The sequence below is a fragment of the Scyliorhinus canicula genome, chromosome 6 (assembly GCF_902713615.1).
Source record: "Scyliorhinus canicula chromosome 6, sScyCan1.1, whole genome shotgun sequence".
NCBI lineage: Eukaryota > Metazoa > Chordata > Chondrichthyes > Carcharhiniformes > Scyliorhinidae > Scyliorhinus > Scyliorhinus canicula.
In genome coordinates, this window is record NC_052151.1 from 171,944,670 (window position 1) to 171,959,290 (window position 14,621).

Below are 14,621 nucleotides of genomic sequence, written 5' to 3' on the forward strand. Positions count from 1 at the left end.
CAGACATTGAAGGGATGTTGAATCTAATTGGCAACGTCGCTATCCATGGGAGGGTCAAAGCAAACACAATCAGTGATTATCAGCAGTATTCACTCAGCTTGCATAACACAATTGGATGCTCAGCCAGAACAAATGCACATTTGCAGCACGCAAGATTGTCTTCCTGGAGTGGCAGCAGCTGGAGTAAAGTCTACGCACGATAACATCAAATCTATTTGTGTGCTTCGAACCCCATCTAACGTGAAAGAGCTGACATCGTTCCTCATTATAACCAATTTTTATCATTAATTCACTCCTACATATGTAAAAATTATAGAGCCTCTTTAGAAGCCACTGAACAAAAATCACAATAATTGCGCAGCAATGGGGTGGCACGGTGACACAGTGGTTAGCACTGCTACTTCACAGCACCAGGGACCCGGTTCAATTCCGGCCTTGTGCGGCTGTCTGTGTGGAGTTTGCAGGTTCTCCCCATGTCTGAGTGGGTTCTTCCAGGTACTCAGTTTCCTCCCACAGTCCAAAATTGCCCCTTAACTGGGGCTACTGGGTTACGCGATTAGGGCGGGAGCGTGGGCCTAGGTAGAGTGCTCCTTCGGAGGGTTGGTGCAGACTCGGTGGGCCGAATGGCCTCTTTCTGCACTGTAGGAATTCTATGGTTCTATGAAACAGCATTTGATACTTTAAAGGTGAAGATAGCATTTCTGTAGACCTTACACATTTCAACCCATTAGCAGAAATGTATGTCACAACAGATGCATCGGGTAATACAATTGAAGCCATACTCTCACGGTATATTAAAGGAAATGACAAATTGCTTTAAGTGCCACGTGTTGTGTCGACAGCTGAACAGAAATACTGTGTTGGAGAGCAGGAAGCACAGTCTGCATCCACACTTGTGAACATTGGCATGCGTTCCGCGGTAAAAAGTTCACTCTCCGCACCAATCACGAACCGCTGACTATATTAGCCACATCTGGATCTGGTCATCGGCCTCTATGCATCTACAAATGGTCAGATCATTTTCATCAGTATAACTTCAAGGTTGAGTATATTGCAGAATTACGCAACCAAGTAACTTACAAACTGAACTGCAAGAAGTTATTCAATGTACTTTTGCTTGTTATGATTTGATTTGAAAAAGAACTTTAGTTTTATAAGGGACAAAAGAAATAGAGCACCATTATTTGGGCCTTTTCGACACGCACGTAAATCCCATTATGGCTGCTAACTCACACAAGAGGGAAGTGTGCCGGGCAGCACGATAGCACAGCGGTTAGCATTGCTACCTCACGGCGCTGAGGTCCCAGCTCTAGGTCGCTGCCCGTGTAGAGTTTGCACAGTCTCCCCGTGTTTGCGTGGGTTTTGCCCCCAAAACCCAAAGATCATCATAGAATTTACAGTGCAGAAGGAGGCCATTCGACCCATCGAGTCTGCACTTGCCCTTGGAAAGAGAACCCCACTTAATCCCCACACCTGTCCCCTATCCCCATAACCCAGTAAACCCACCCAACATTTTTGGACACTAAGGGCAATTTAGCATGGCCAATCCACCTAACCTGCACATTTTTGGATTGTGGGAGGAAACCGGCACACCCGGAGGGAACCCACGCAAACACGAGGAGAAAGTGCAGACTCCACACAGACAATGACCCAAGCCGGGAATTGAGCCCGGGACCCTGGCGCTGTGAAGCAACCATGCTAACCACTGTACTACCATGCTGATGTGTAGAGTAGGTGGATTGGCCACGTTAAATTGTCCCTTAATTGGAAACAAAAGATTGGGTACTCTAAATTTATTTTAAAAATTAGAGGGAAGTGTGCCAGTGAGATATCAGAATGCGATCTTCCCCTCCCCCTTCCAATGGCGGCAGGTCCAGGTCCTGGTCCAGAAAGGCCGTGAACCTGAGTTACATTAATTTGAATATATTTCAGTATCATTAAACTCTTTCCACCGTACCTTCCAGTGCTGTATAATGTGTCCCATCTTCAGCACGTGACGCCACTCTGGTGCAATTCACTACTGGTTCCAGGAGGCACCCAGGGTTGAGGGCCAAGCCTGGGCAGTGCTTCTGGAACTCTGACACTGCCCACGCCGGAACTATTGGGGGCACTGCCAAGGGGCAGTGAGAGGGGGCAATGCCAGGGGAAAACCCTTCTTCATTTGGGTAAGGTGGCTTCCCCTTATGTGGGAGGGGTATGTACCAGAGAACGATGGGGCAGGAGGGGGGAAAAGGGGGGAAGAGTGCCTCCCAATACTACTGTGTTGGGGGAGTGGGCGTTCACCGCAAAGTTTGGGGTGTCCTCCATGGCCATGAGTGGGGAAAGTATATATTTAGCGTGGAACAGGGTGCCCTTTAAAGCAGTGGCTTTTGGTCAATCAGACCCCACCTTGCCAGAGTGATGGTGCAAACCACACCCACCAATTTCTTTCTGGCAAGATCTGGGCAATAAACCTGGCTGTGTTTCTGGGAAGAAACATGCCGGTTTTTAGTCGGAACCTGACTCTCTACCATTTTATTTGGACAATTCTGCCCGTGGTGTTGATTATGTTCTATATTTGATTATGTGAGTCTGTTTGCAAGGGATGCTCACGTTGCTTGATTAGCTAAGCCTGGCTGTCAACTCAGAGAAAAGTGAACAAACTTTAGAAGAGCTAGAAGTCTGAGCTGAGGCATGGAGTAGACATTTTAAAGCACTGTGAATAAAATCTGCTACACACATAGCAATCAGTGTTATCTCTGCATTGGGTCATAAAATATACAACAGGATTCATAAAGGGACAGAGAATTGTGCTTATCAGTCCTCTATTTTTCGGGCCTCTTCAATACACATGTAAATCCCATTATGGCTGCTAACTCACACAGGGGAGTGCAGAGCGCCTGGACCCTAAGGTGGGCCCCACCTCAGCTAAGGTGGTGGTAGCTAAGACTCATCTCAGAGAGCCAAAGCCTGGGAAATCCCTGGCATGGGAATTCCTATCCTTCGTTACATTCCGCTCTAACAACAAGTGGGCAACGATTCTACCCATTACAAGATCCAGTAGCTATTGACAACGCAGGGTCATAAATACATGCCGGCCATAATAATAACAATGTGCTGGAAGAGCGTTGGAACTTCAATCTGTAGTACTTTAACACTGCAGATCCCTTTTCGATCCTGTGTGAATTAAATGGCAACTAAAAACAGAAATAGTTTGAGATGTGGCCAAAGAAGTATCAAAAGCAGGAAACGTGCATTGTGTGTCTGTAACTTCCAGGGCTGGGTTCTCCTTCCATGGCCAGGCTTCCAGTGGGGTGAACTTGACTTTGAAAATGTCTTTTATAAAATGGCACGCCAATAGTTATTTAACAAAATAAAGTCCTGTAGGTTTAGTGGGAAGGTTTGAGATTGATATGAAATGTATAGTATGAAAGAAGATTGTTATCAGTGATAATGACTCTAAGCAGGGACAAATCACTAGTGAAGTCCATCAAGGATCAATGTTTCAGCCCATTGCTCTTCACTCTGTTGGATGAAGGTGAGTTTGTGAACAATACAAACATTTGTCCCAAGTGTTAGAGACTTTGAGGAAGACAGTTAGCTACAGCCAATTGGATGACCAATTTGGCACATTTCATTTCATTCGGCTAAATGGATATTTATGCATGGGGAGAGGCCAATATCACGCATGTATGCACCAAGCAGCATTTTGAGCTTAAGGATATTGAGTGGGAGAAAGAACTGACTGTTGCAGTGTATTAATTTCTGAAGGTTCGCGACCAGTGTCAGAATTGCAGAGAAATAGAGTGAGAGGATGTATTGCCGGGAATGATTTAAATACAAAACAAAATCTGCTGTTTTTTTTCATATAAGACATTAGCTGAACCACATTTAAAATACTGGTCTCAGATTTCCTTGGAACCCTTCCGGCTCCACTGCCTTATCTTAACCAATGATGTGTTGAAAACTATATTGATGTTTAAAATAGCAGAGCATGAGCAAGAACAACTTCAAGGATATTCCTGATAACTGTGTCCAGTTTTGGGCCCTCACATTAGTGGTGATATAAAAGCCGCAGATAGGTTCAAAGAAGGTCCACATGATTCAAATCCAACTTAATTACCCTGAGTGGCACAGAGAACCGGAAACTATTGATCCAAAAATGTTCACTGTGTTCATCGATGATTTGGATGGAGGGCTAGAGGGAGCTGTGTCCAAATTTGTACATGGCACTAATACAGGAGGAAGCTGCAAGGAGATATTGATAATAAGGCCAATTGGGCAACAAATATCAGATGGAATTCAATGCCTGTAAACGGGATAGTATATTTTGTTAAAAATAACACTTTGTTAAACAGGGTGAGTTGGATTATGTAGAAGAGCAAAAACATTTCAGAAAACATTGAAGGCAGTATGACAGTGAATCGAGACATAAAAAGCCAATGAAATTTTAAGTTCCGGGGCTAGAGCAGTGGCATATAAAAAATTGAGAATTTAATTTTTTGTTTTAGTTTTTAAAGTCAATACTTTTTTAAATGTCTGCAAATCCTGATTGCTGATTTCATCTCTGTGACGGCGCAAGAGGAGCTATTATGAAGGCATTGCTGAGCGCTAGTGCAGTGTTCTGCTGCACCGTCAGCTGTTTCCAATATGGCCCGTGTGTGCGACCCTCTTGAGAAAGTCACCCACTCACGGTAGCATGGTGGTTAGCATCAATGCTTCACAGCTCCAGGGTCCCAGGTTCGATTCCCGGCTGGGTCACTGTCTGTGTGGAGTCTGCACGTCCTCCCCGTGTGTGCGTGGGTTTCCTCCGGGTGCTCCGGTTTCCTCCCACAGTCCAAAGATGTGCAGGTTAGGTGGATTGGCCATGCTAAATTGCCCGTAGTGTAAGGTTAATGGGGGGATTGTTGGGTTACGGGTATACGGGTTACGTGGGTTTAAGTAGGGTGATCATTGCTCGGCACAACATCGAGGGCCGAAGGGCCTGTTCTGTGCTGTACTGTTCTATGTTCTGTGTTCTATGTTCTATGGGCATTTCCAGACTACACCAGGAACCTCGGAAGGAGCGCTATCCTGCCATCATGGCAGCCTTCCAGCTAATATCACACCAGAATGTCGAATTTGATCCATGCATACAACATGATCCATGTATAAAGAACCCGCATTGAGCTGCAAAAAATGGGTTCTTTCCTGGTATTATTTGAATTGACGAGTGGCAGCCATTCAATTCCGCATGAAAAACATTCTGATGAGGACCTCTCGACCTGAAATGTTAGCTGTGTTTGTCTCCAAAGATGCTGCATGACCTGCTGAGTATTATCAGCAATTTCTGTTTTTAATTTCAGAGATCCAGCATCTGCAGAATTTTGCTTTTGTGCCTCTGAATTAAACCTCTGAATATGTCAAGTTGACAATAGCATTATAGGTTCAATTCTGACAGTAATAGAGCTGTATAATTACTAAGACTCCACATTTAGACTTCCGTAATGATAACTGTAATGAAGTATAAAAATATATTTAGAATTTATAAGCATTGATTAATTTTGGATATGTACAGTTTTAACCTATGTGGTTGTTGGTGGGATACCATAAATAACTATGGCTGGCAGACATCAGGGGCAGGATTTTCCGTTAGCCGACGTCGAAATCAGGGAGTACAATCAGGCAGAGAATAGCTTCCGAAGCCAAAATCACCGGTTTGACGCCAAATCACAATTCTCCGTCACCTCGAAAACGGCGTCATTGGGTTCATTCCGCGTGTACTTTAAACACCATTTGAATATGATTAGTGGGCCCACCAGCGATTCTCCGCTCCCGATGGACTGAGTTCTTGACAGCGTGGTTTACTTGTGCTTTCAAAAATCATGTACCTCGCACAGTGACTGCTGAAAGAGAGAGAGAGAGGGTGTACAGACAGTGTCCAACAACGCCATAGTTTGCCGACAGTCGTGCCGCTGGCTGGGGGGCTTCTGTCATGGCCAAGGGAAGTAGTGGGGGGTGGCCAGGAGGTGGGCTGTGGATGGACACGAAGCACCATTGCCGCGGCCGGCAAGTCAGCGATACAGCTGCGCACACCGCGAACAGCCCACTTTAAACCTAGTGCCAGGGGTCATACAGGTCCCCCCCCCCCCCCCCCCACCCGGGGCACATCCCTGGGTGCCCTCTGGCCCTAGCCTACCCATCAGCTTGTGGGCACACGCCAGCACAATCAGTGCCATCTTTTTGGCTTCGATAAGTGGGGGAGTGGGGAGTGTACGGCTGCAGCTTGTCAGTCTCCTAAGTGTCAATCACGGACCCGCCCAATCCCGCACCGTTTCTCATGGGAATTGGTTGTGTTCTACATGGCGTCAGTGGTAGCCCCTCAACGGTAGCGGAATCATAAAAGTCTATGGATTCTCCGTTGGCGTCAGCACTTAGTCTCAGAAACGGAGAATTCCGCCCCATGTCTTTTAGCCACATTGACTGTTAATAGATGATGACCTTGATAATTTTCCAAAGTCTTAGCGTTGTCCAAATGTCCTTGTTTGGGATTAAATCAGCAGGAGCCAGAATTAGCAAGACTGAAAAAGAACGACAAGGTGAATCGACCACAGTTGCAGAACTTCAGTGAATCTTCAGATTAAACAGATTACTATCTCTTACCTCTGCTCAGACTAAAGAAGCCTTTAATGTTACGTGTCACATTTATGCTGAAACATCTCCAGACATAGCCTGGGCAAATATGACTAATATGTAAACAAGATACAAGCTGTGCCTCAGAACATCATACTTCATGCACGTCGGTTCCACAGATTATCTTCCCGTTGCATCTTAAAACAATAAAATATTCCCTCAGCTCTTAAACTGAAGTATCTATAAAATCAATCTTTTTTAACACTGTTAGATCTGGAGTCTGTGGTTGGACCAGGATTTTGTAAACACCCCAGCAAAATTGGCTTATGAAAATACCTCTCTTCCTGCCACCAGGGTCATTCAGAGGTGATTGAAATGGGGAAGGGAGGGAAGGCAAGCGAAAGAAGGCGATTAGATCATTTACCTATTGGTTTTTTAAAAAAATGTTGCCTTTACACTATCAAATAAGTTTAAACTTCTATTGGGGAAGATGGAGATATGTCGCTTTTCTATTCTGCACCCTTTTCAGATGTGAGATAAAAACAGTTTTTGAGCTTGGGATAGATTTTAGTGAGATTGCTTTGCATGTTTTTTGTCAGATAAGAAGCATTCTGGGTTTAATATCAGAGATGTAACTTGCACAACCTCTGTCATCGGCATCCTGCCATCTGCAAAGATTGATTGAAATGCAGCAAACAATCCATTACAGATGGGGTGTCTTCAAATGGCGCACCTTTGCTGATGGCTGTAGAGGCCAATGCTTGAGAGGCAGGTTCTGCCACTTGTGCGGCCTATGAAAATTCCAAGTGTCATTGTGGGTTGTTGTTTTCAGCGTTGGCATTTGTTTCCAAGCCATTGTAGCCACTGATCACATGGTGGTGCATGCCAACCCGTGGGAGGTGTTGCTATTTTCCTCTGTTGTCAGCTGGTGACCTCCGAGGGTTTGATGTTCAGGGCCTTCATGTCACACTTGCAAGCATCCTTGAAGCAGGGCATTGGGCATCCCACTGGCCGTCCGACTCTTTCTGCCTCACAATACAGAAGGTCCATGGGTATGCAACAATTAATGGAGCTGCATTTCTATGAAGACAATGGAGCTAATACTCAATTTTCAAATACATTTAGCTTCACAGGTATTTTTAGATTTTACCCTTTTAAAATTGGCTGCAGGCCTGGAGAAGATATATCATGTGGTCGACTGATAGTCTCAAAGGAGAATGGATAAATGGGGTCACACAAGACAGACAAGAATGAAGAACCACCTGCTCACCATAGCTCCCAATTGTTCCTTAAAACAGTTCTTTTGCCTTCATTATCCTGCCTAAGTCCATTCCAAGTGTTAGTCACTCTTTCAAACATACCAACCTAGACATTGAGGAAAAAATGCTTTCATAAAATGGTGGTGCAGCTGCAAAATAGCTGACAATGTAAAAGTGGTCCTGTGAAGCACAATGATGCAGATATTGTAATTAAGTGCTAGATATGCACAACAATTCTCTATTTGTATTGGTGAAACAAAGCAGAAGCAGTTCATTACAAGAGAAGTTTGATGACATGTTTAGATACCATTTAGGTGTCAGCTATGGCCCAATTGGTAACACGCTTACCTCTAAGTCTTCACATTCCACGTTCAAAACCTGCTCCAGGGCCTGAACACAAAAATCGAGCCTGACACACGTCAGTGCAGCACTAAGGGTATCCTGCCCTGTTGAGGGTGTTGTCTTGCAAATGAGACATTAAAATAAGGCCCCATCTGCCTATCTGGGTGGATATTTAAGATACTAATTTAAAGACGAGCAATGGAGTAATCCCTTGTATCCTGACCAATATTTATCCCTCAATCTGCAGCACATATCTGGTCATTATCACATTGTTGATTTTGGAATAGTGCATCCGCTGCAACAAGACATTTACTTGGCGTGTACATTAGATCAAAATCATATCTTTCTAACTTCATTATCATGCGTTGTATCCTGGGTGACATTTAATTTCGATTCTTTTTTACTATCCTCACAAGTGTTTTATAGTCAGTTTTCACTAAGAATGTCGGTAGGCCATACAAATAGTCATGGAATTTGTTTAATCTATTTATTAAGCCAAAGCATTCTTTTTCTATTTGAGCATATCGCTGCTCTGTGTCAGTCATTGATCTTGAAGCACAGGCAATTGGAAGCCAATTCTCGTCATTGTCTTGCAGCAATAATACTGCTCCCAACCCATCTTTTGATGCATCTGTCGACATCTTTGTTCTCTTCGTGGGATCAAAGAACGTTGACGCAAGGTGCTGCAGTAAATGCTTCTTTTAATATTTGTCATTAATGTTCATGTCTGTCCGACCACTGGAAAACAGTGTCCTTCTTTATTGATTCTCTCAGGCACGTTGTTTTTACTGAAAGATGAGGAATAAACTTTCCTACAAAATCTATCATGCCAAGCACCCTGAGGACTCCTTTTTTATCAGAAGGACGTGACACATTTAAAATGGTCTTGATTTTTCCTTGGTAGGGTTGTATACCTTTAGCCGAAAGTGTGTCTCCTAAGAATGTGGATTTTCTAGACACCAAACTGACATTTGGCTTTATTCAGTTTCAATCCATATTTTTTTATGCTTCTCAGCACTTTGACAAACCTTTTGTCGTGCTCTTCAGTTGTTGAGCCTCGTGCAATAATGTCGTCAACGTATAGCCTGATGCCTGGAATGCCTTCTACGACTTGTTCCATTGCCCAGTGGAAAATTTCAGATGCTGAAATAATATCAAATGGCATTCTGAGAAAGCAGTATCGCCCACAAAGGTGCACAACTTTGTGCTCTCCTCGTCTAACTTGAGTTGCCAAACGCACAGTGATGCATCTAGTTTGCTGAAACGTCACTCCTGACATCTTACATGTGACTTCTTCTCTCTTCGGAATAGGATAGTGGTCTCTTTTAATGTTTAAATTGAGATCCTTCGGATCCAAATAGATACGTAGGTCATTGTTACGTTTCTTCACGCAAACCATGGAGCTCACCACGTCTGTTGGTTCTTCGATGTGTCTTATTACTCCAAATTTTGTCATTCTCTCCAGCTCATTCTGAAGTCATTCCTTCAGTGGAGCTGGTGCACATCTTGGTGTGTGTATAACTGGTCGTGCATTGTCTTTTAACTGTATGCGATAGGTGAATGGTAACACTCTGAATCCTTGCAAAATTTCAGGAAATTCTTTCAGGATTGCATCCATTGATGTCAGTTGCGTAGTTATATTATAGTCTGCAATGTAGACTCTTTCACTAGCTCGAGTGCTTCACATGCTTCCACTCCCAATAAAGATTCACAGTCAGCGTCTATGATTGAGAATTTTATTGAGTGCACTTTGTTCTTTACATGGACCTCTAGTTCACAGACTCCCAGTGTTGTAATTTTATTTTCATTATAATCTGTCAATAATGTTGTGGTATTCAAAACGTGTGGCTTAATAATTATTTCTTGAAAATCGGATAAACTGATTAAATTATCTCTCGCTCCCATGTCAATTTTGACATTTTTGAATGTTCCATTAATCATCAGAGGAACTGTCCAGTTATCTATTTGAAGACTTACATCTATATTGCTGTTACTGCAAATTTGCTTTGACGCCTGTTTAATTTGCACGCTGTCACAATGCGTATCTTCACTAAATATCATGGGCTGGATTCTCCGCGCCCTGATGCCAAAATCGCGGCCGGCGCCAGGGCAGAGAATCCAGTTTGGCGCATGAAATTGGGAACTACCTGCCACCATTGCTGGAGGCCCGCCCTGCCATTCTCCGCTCTGACCGGCCGAAGTCCCAACGCCGTGGATCTAATATGGTCCTGCCAGTCGGATACTAGCATGGTGGCTGCGGACTCAGTCCAAAATCGGAGGGTAGGGGGGGCCTTATACACGGCCAGGGAATGTCCAGGCAGGTGGTCAGGGTCAAGCGCACGGCTGATGGGGTGTCTATTTTTAATGTCCAGCTCCATGGTCTGAGTCCGCCATGGAGCACGGCATGGCCGCTGGAGGCTGCCGGCGTGCGCATGTGTGGCCTCCGACCCGGAAGTGCGGGGGCCTGTATCTGCAGTAAAAGCTGCTAGTTTTACACCGGGTCCCTGCTAGCACCCTGCACCCAGTTTTTCTGGCGTGAAAGTCCACAGTTTTTGGGACATATGGCGTGGGGACATAGTCCAAAAACAGAGAATCCAACCTCATGTCTATGAGAAAAGTGTCTTCAACATTTATTTCATCAATCACGCTGACTGAATTTGGTATTTCCGATTTTTCTGAAGAAAAATATTGTTTGGCAAAATGATTTTTGCCTCTGGAACAGATTTTACCAAATGCCCCACATTGTCGTTCCAAATTCTTGTTGCTGCAACGCTTACATAAAATAGAGGTTTTGTTTAGTCGCTTAAAATAACCATCGCTGCTGGGACCATGTTTTGCCTTTGGGTGGATCACAACACTAATGCCGTCGACTGCCTCTCCGAGCTGCACATCAAAATTCTTTAGATTTAGAGTGCTAACCTGCTGCACAGTTAGCTTGCTGGCATGGCAGATCTTAATAGCATCATGGAGCTGAAGATCATTTTCCCTTAACAGCCTCTCCTGTAACTTGTCGTTACAAATCCCCTGCATGATTAGAAAAACTACATGACTGTGCCTTTAATCGCAAATCGGTTAAAAAAAACTACCAAACGATTCAGCTGCCTTCTGGATGCGCATGCGGAAAATATAGCGCTCAAACGTCTCGTTTTTCTTCAGTGTTCAAGCTGATCGAATTGCTTTACAAAGTCATTGACGTTTTTGCTATCCGCCTCACTATAGAAAACAAACGTATTAAATATTTCTATAGTTTGTAGACCTGCTACAGTGATCAGCAACTGTGTCTGCAGACCAAAGGCTGCAACGTAGAGTGTGAATTGTTGTTTAAAAATATGCCAATTCTCATCTACTGTACCAGTGACTCGAAGCTAGTGTGGTGCCTTCAGACCTTCCATCCTGGACTTCGAAGCCGAGCAGTGCATTGAGTATGAGTTGCCAGTAATTCTGCAGTTATCTTTAGCTGTTCAGATCTTCAAAGAATCTTGTTTTCTTGTTTGATCTTCAATCCTGGTACCATGTTACGTTCTCGTGCTTGGCCGGTTGGAATAAATGCACGAAAGAAAGCCTAGTTCTTAGACTAGTTAAAGTTTTATTATTTAACAATTGTGTGGTAAAGATAATTATAAGAATATCATCAAAAACTACTAACTATAATAAATTAATTACGAGCTACTACATACTATGACTATCCACCAAGAAGACACTCTATCAACTCCCTGAGATAGCAGTGTCACGTGGTTGTTCTCTTCTATTACTTGCTGGTCAGAGGTCTTGTCTATCATTATATACATAATTGCTTATGTATATCATTGCATTTCCATCCTTTTGCGATAGATTCTCTCTTTTGACACTCAGATCTCACTGTAAAATTTCCCCCTTTGCCCATTCAATTGAACCGAGCATTCTACTCTTCCTCCAATTTAATATTTTTCTATTCCTCCGGTTTAAGATGGCATGCTTTCCTCACCTAGAGATCGTGCTAACAACCTTCATCTCCAATCCCTTTCTGCTAAGGTTAGCACTGATTCCCCACATAAAGGGCCGCACCCTGTTGTAATATCCCTTTAAGGTATTGCAGCATGATATCACAAGAATGGAATTGTGTCACGTGATCCAATTTTAGTTTCACTTTTGCTTTCCGCAGAGCACACACACAAACTCTGCAGCTTTGATATCTTCAAACTTTATATCCGTAGATATCTGTTCACATGTGCCTAGTCTCAATAAATGAACCCATAACATGTTTACCTAATCCCTTATGAGTGATTTCTGCCTTTGTGTTTTTATAAAAACACAACACATACAGCTTCTCGCTATTTCTTAAACACCATTCCCAATGTCCACCGACGTAACTCTTTTTTATTACCGCACCTACTATCATCGGGGGGGGGGGGGGGGGGGGAGGGGGGGGGGGGGGGGGGGGGGGGGGTGAGATTCTCTCAGCCCGACACCGGGCCAGAGAATCCCCGCTCTACGCAGCAGGTCCGCCGATTCTCAGCCCGGGATGGGCCGAGCGGCCGCAGTTACAACGCTGAGTCCCGCTGGTGCCGTCCACACCTGCACGCAGCCAGCGGGAACTCTGCGTGCAAGGGTCGGGTGGCGGCCTGAGGTGGGGGGGGGGGGGGGGGGACATGGGCTCCAACCCGGGGGGGGGGTGGGGGCCTCCGATGCGGCCTGGCCTGTGATCAGGGCCCATCGATCAGCAGGCCAGCCTCTCTGTCCCCTGGCCTCTTTTCCTACTCCCCGGCCCCTGTACTCCTGCGCCATGTTGCGTCAGGGCCGGCGCCATTGCGCATGCGCAGATCCCGCGGCGCCCAGTTCACGCCGGGATCGGCAGCTGGAGCGACGTAAACTGATCCAGCGCAGTGCTGGCCCCCTGCAAGGGCCAGTACTACTCCTGACAGCAGCCCGTTCACGCCATCGTAAAACACAACGGCGTTTAGGACGGCGTGAACACTCTGCCGCAGATGTTTGAATTTTTAATTGTCATCCAATCACAGAATCAATCACAGAATTATTATGGTGCAAAAGGAGGCCATTTGGCCCATTGTGTCTGCACCAACTCTCAAAATAAGCAAAGTGCCATTCCCCTGTCTTTTCCCCATACCCTTTCACGTTGTTTCTATTCAAATAATTATCTAACATCCTCTTGAATGCCCTAATTCAACTTGCCTCCACTTCCACAGGCGTCCACATCCCATCAGTTCTGCTCCTACCTGATTCCAGCTGTTAATGCACTCTGGAAGGCCCTCAATACCAATGCTAGCACCAACCACAGGAAATGTGGCGTATGTGACTGTTGGCAACTTTCCATATTGACATGAACTACATGTCCAGATAGTTCTGGACCACAAGTCTTCAATGCTCTCAAGGTCCATTGTCCTGTATCTGACATGATCAGCCCTTTTATAATATCACATGAAATGAAACAAATTGCCAGAAGACTGTCAGCCATAATGGGTGGGCACCGCAGGAGAAATGCAGGATGGATCATCCACTCGGCACTTCTGGCTAAAGATGTTTGCAAATGCTTCAGCTTTGTCTTTTGCACTGACGTGCTGGGCTCCCCCATCATTGAGGGTGGGGTTTGTTTGTTGAGCCTTCTCCTCCTGTTATTTGTTTAATTTCCACCACCATTCACAGCTGGATGTAAGAGAAATGTGGGGTCGGTTGGTTGTGGGATCGCTTAGTTCTGTCTGTCCTGTTTCACATACGTGTTGTCCTGAGATGCCGTTTCACCAGGCTGGTACCTAATTTTTAGGTAGGCCTGCAGGCTGCTCCTGGCTGATCTTCCACCAAGTCTCCTTTCCTGGCTTGACAGATGATAGAGTGAGGGATATGAGGTTACAGATATCAGAGAGATTCTGAGCATACCCAGCATCTCAAACTGGGCACAGATTTGTAGATTGTCATTTAGCATGATGGTAGTGCCATACAACAGGATGCAGGGTTACCTCAGTGTGAAGATGAAACTAAGTCTTCACAAGGACTGTGTGGTCGTCATTTCTATCAACACTGTCACATGGCCATTTGTGACAGGTAGATTGGTGAGAATGAGGTCACGTACATTCCCCCCCACCCCCCGTTTTGATTCTCTCACCACTTGTCACAGGCCTAGTCTGGCAGAAATATCCTTCAGGACTCAGCCAGCTTAGTCTGTAGTGGTCCTACTGACACACTTTCGGTGATGGACATTAAAGTTCTCCACCCAGAGTATATTCATGCCATTGCTACCCTCAGTGCGTCTTCTAAGTAGCACTCAACGTGAACGGATATTGATTCATCAGTTCAGAGAGGACATCATGTTGGTGCTCATCAGCAGAAGGTTTTCTTGTCCACGATGACTTGATGCTATGAGACTTCACAAGGTACAGAGTCGATGTTGAGGACACACAGGGTCACTCCCTCCCAACTGTATAGCACTGTGCCGTA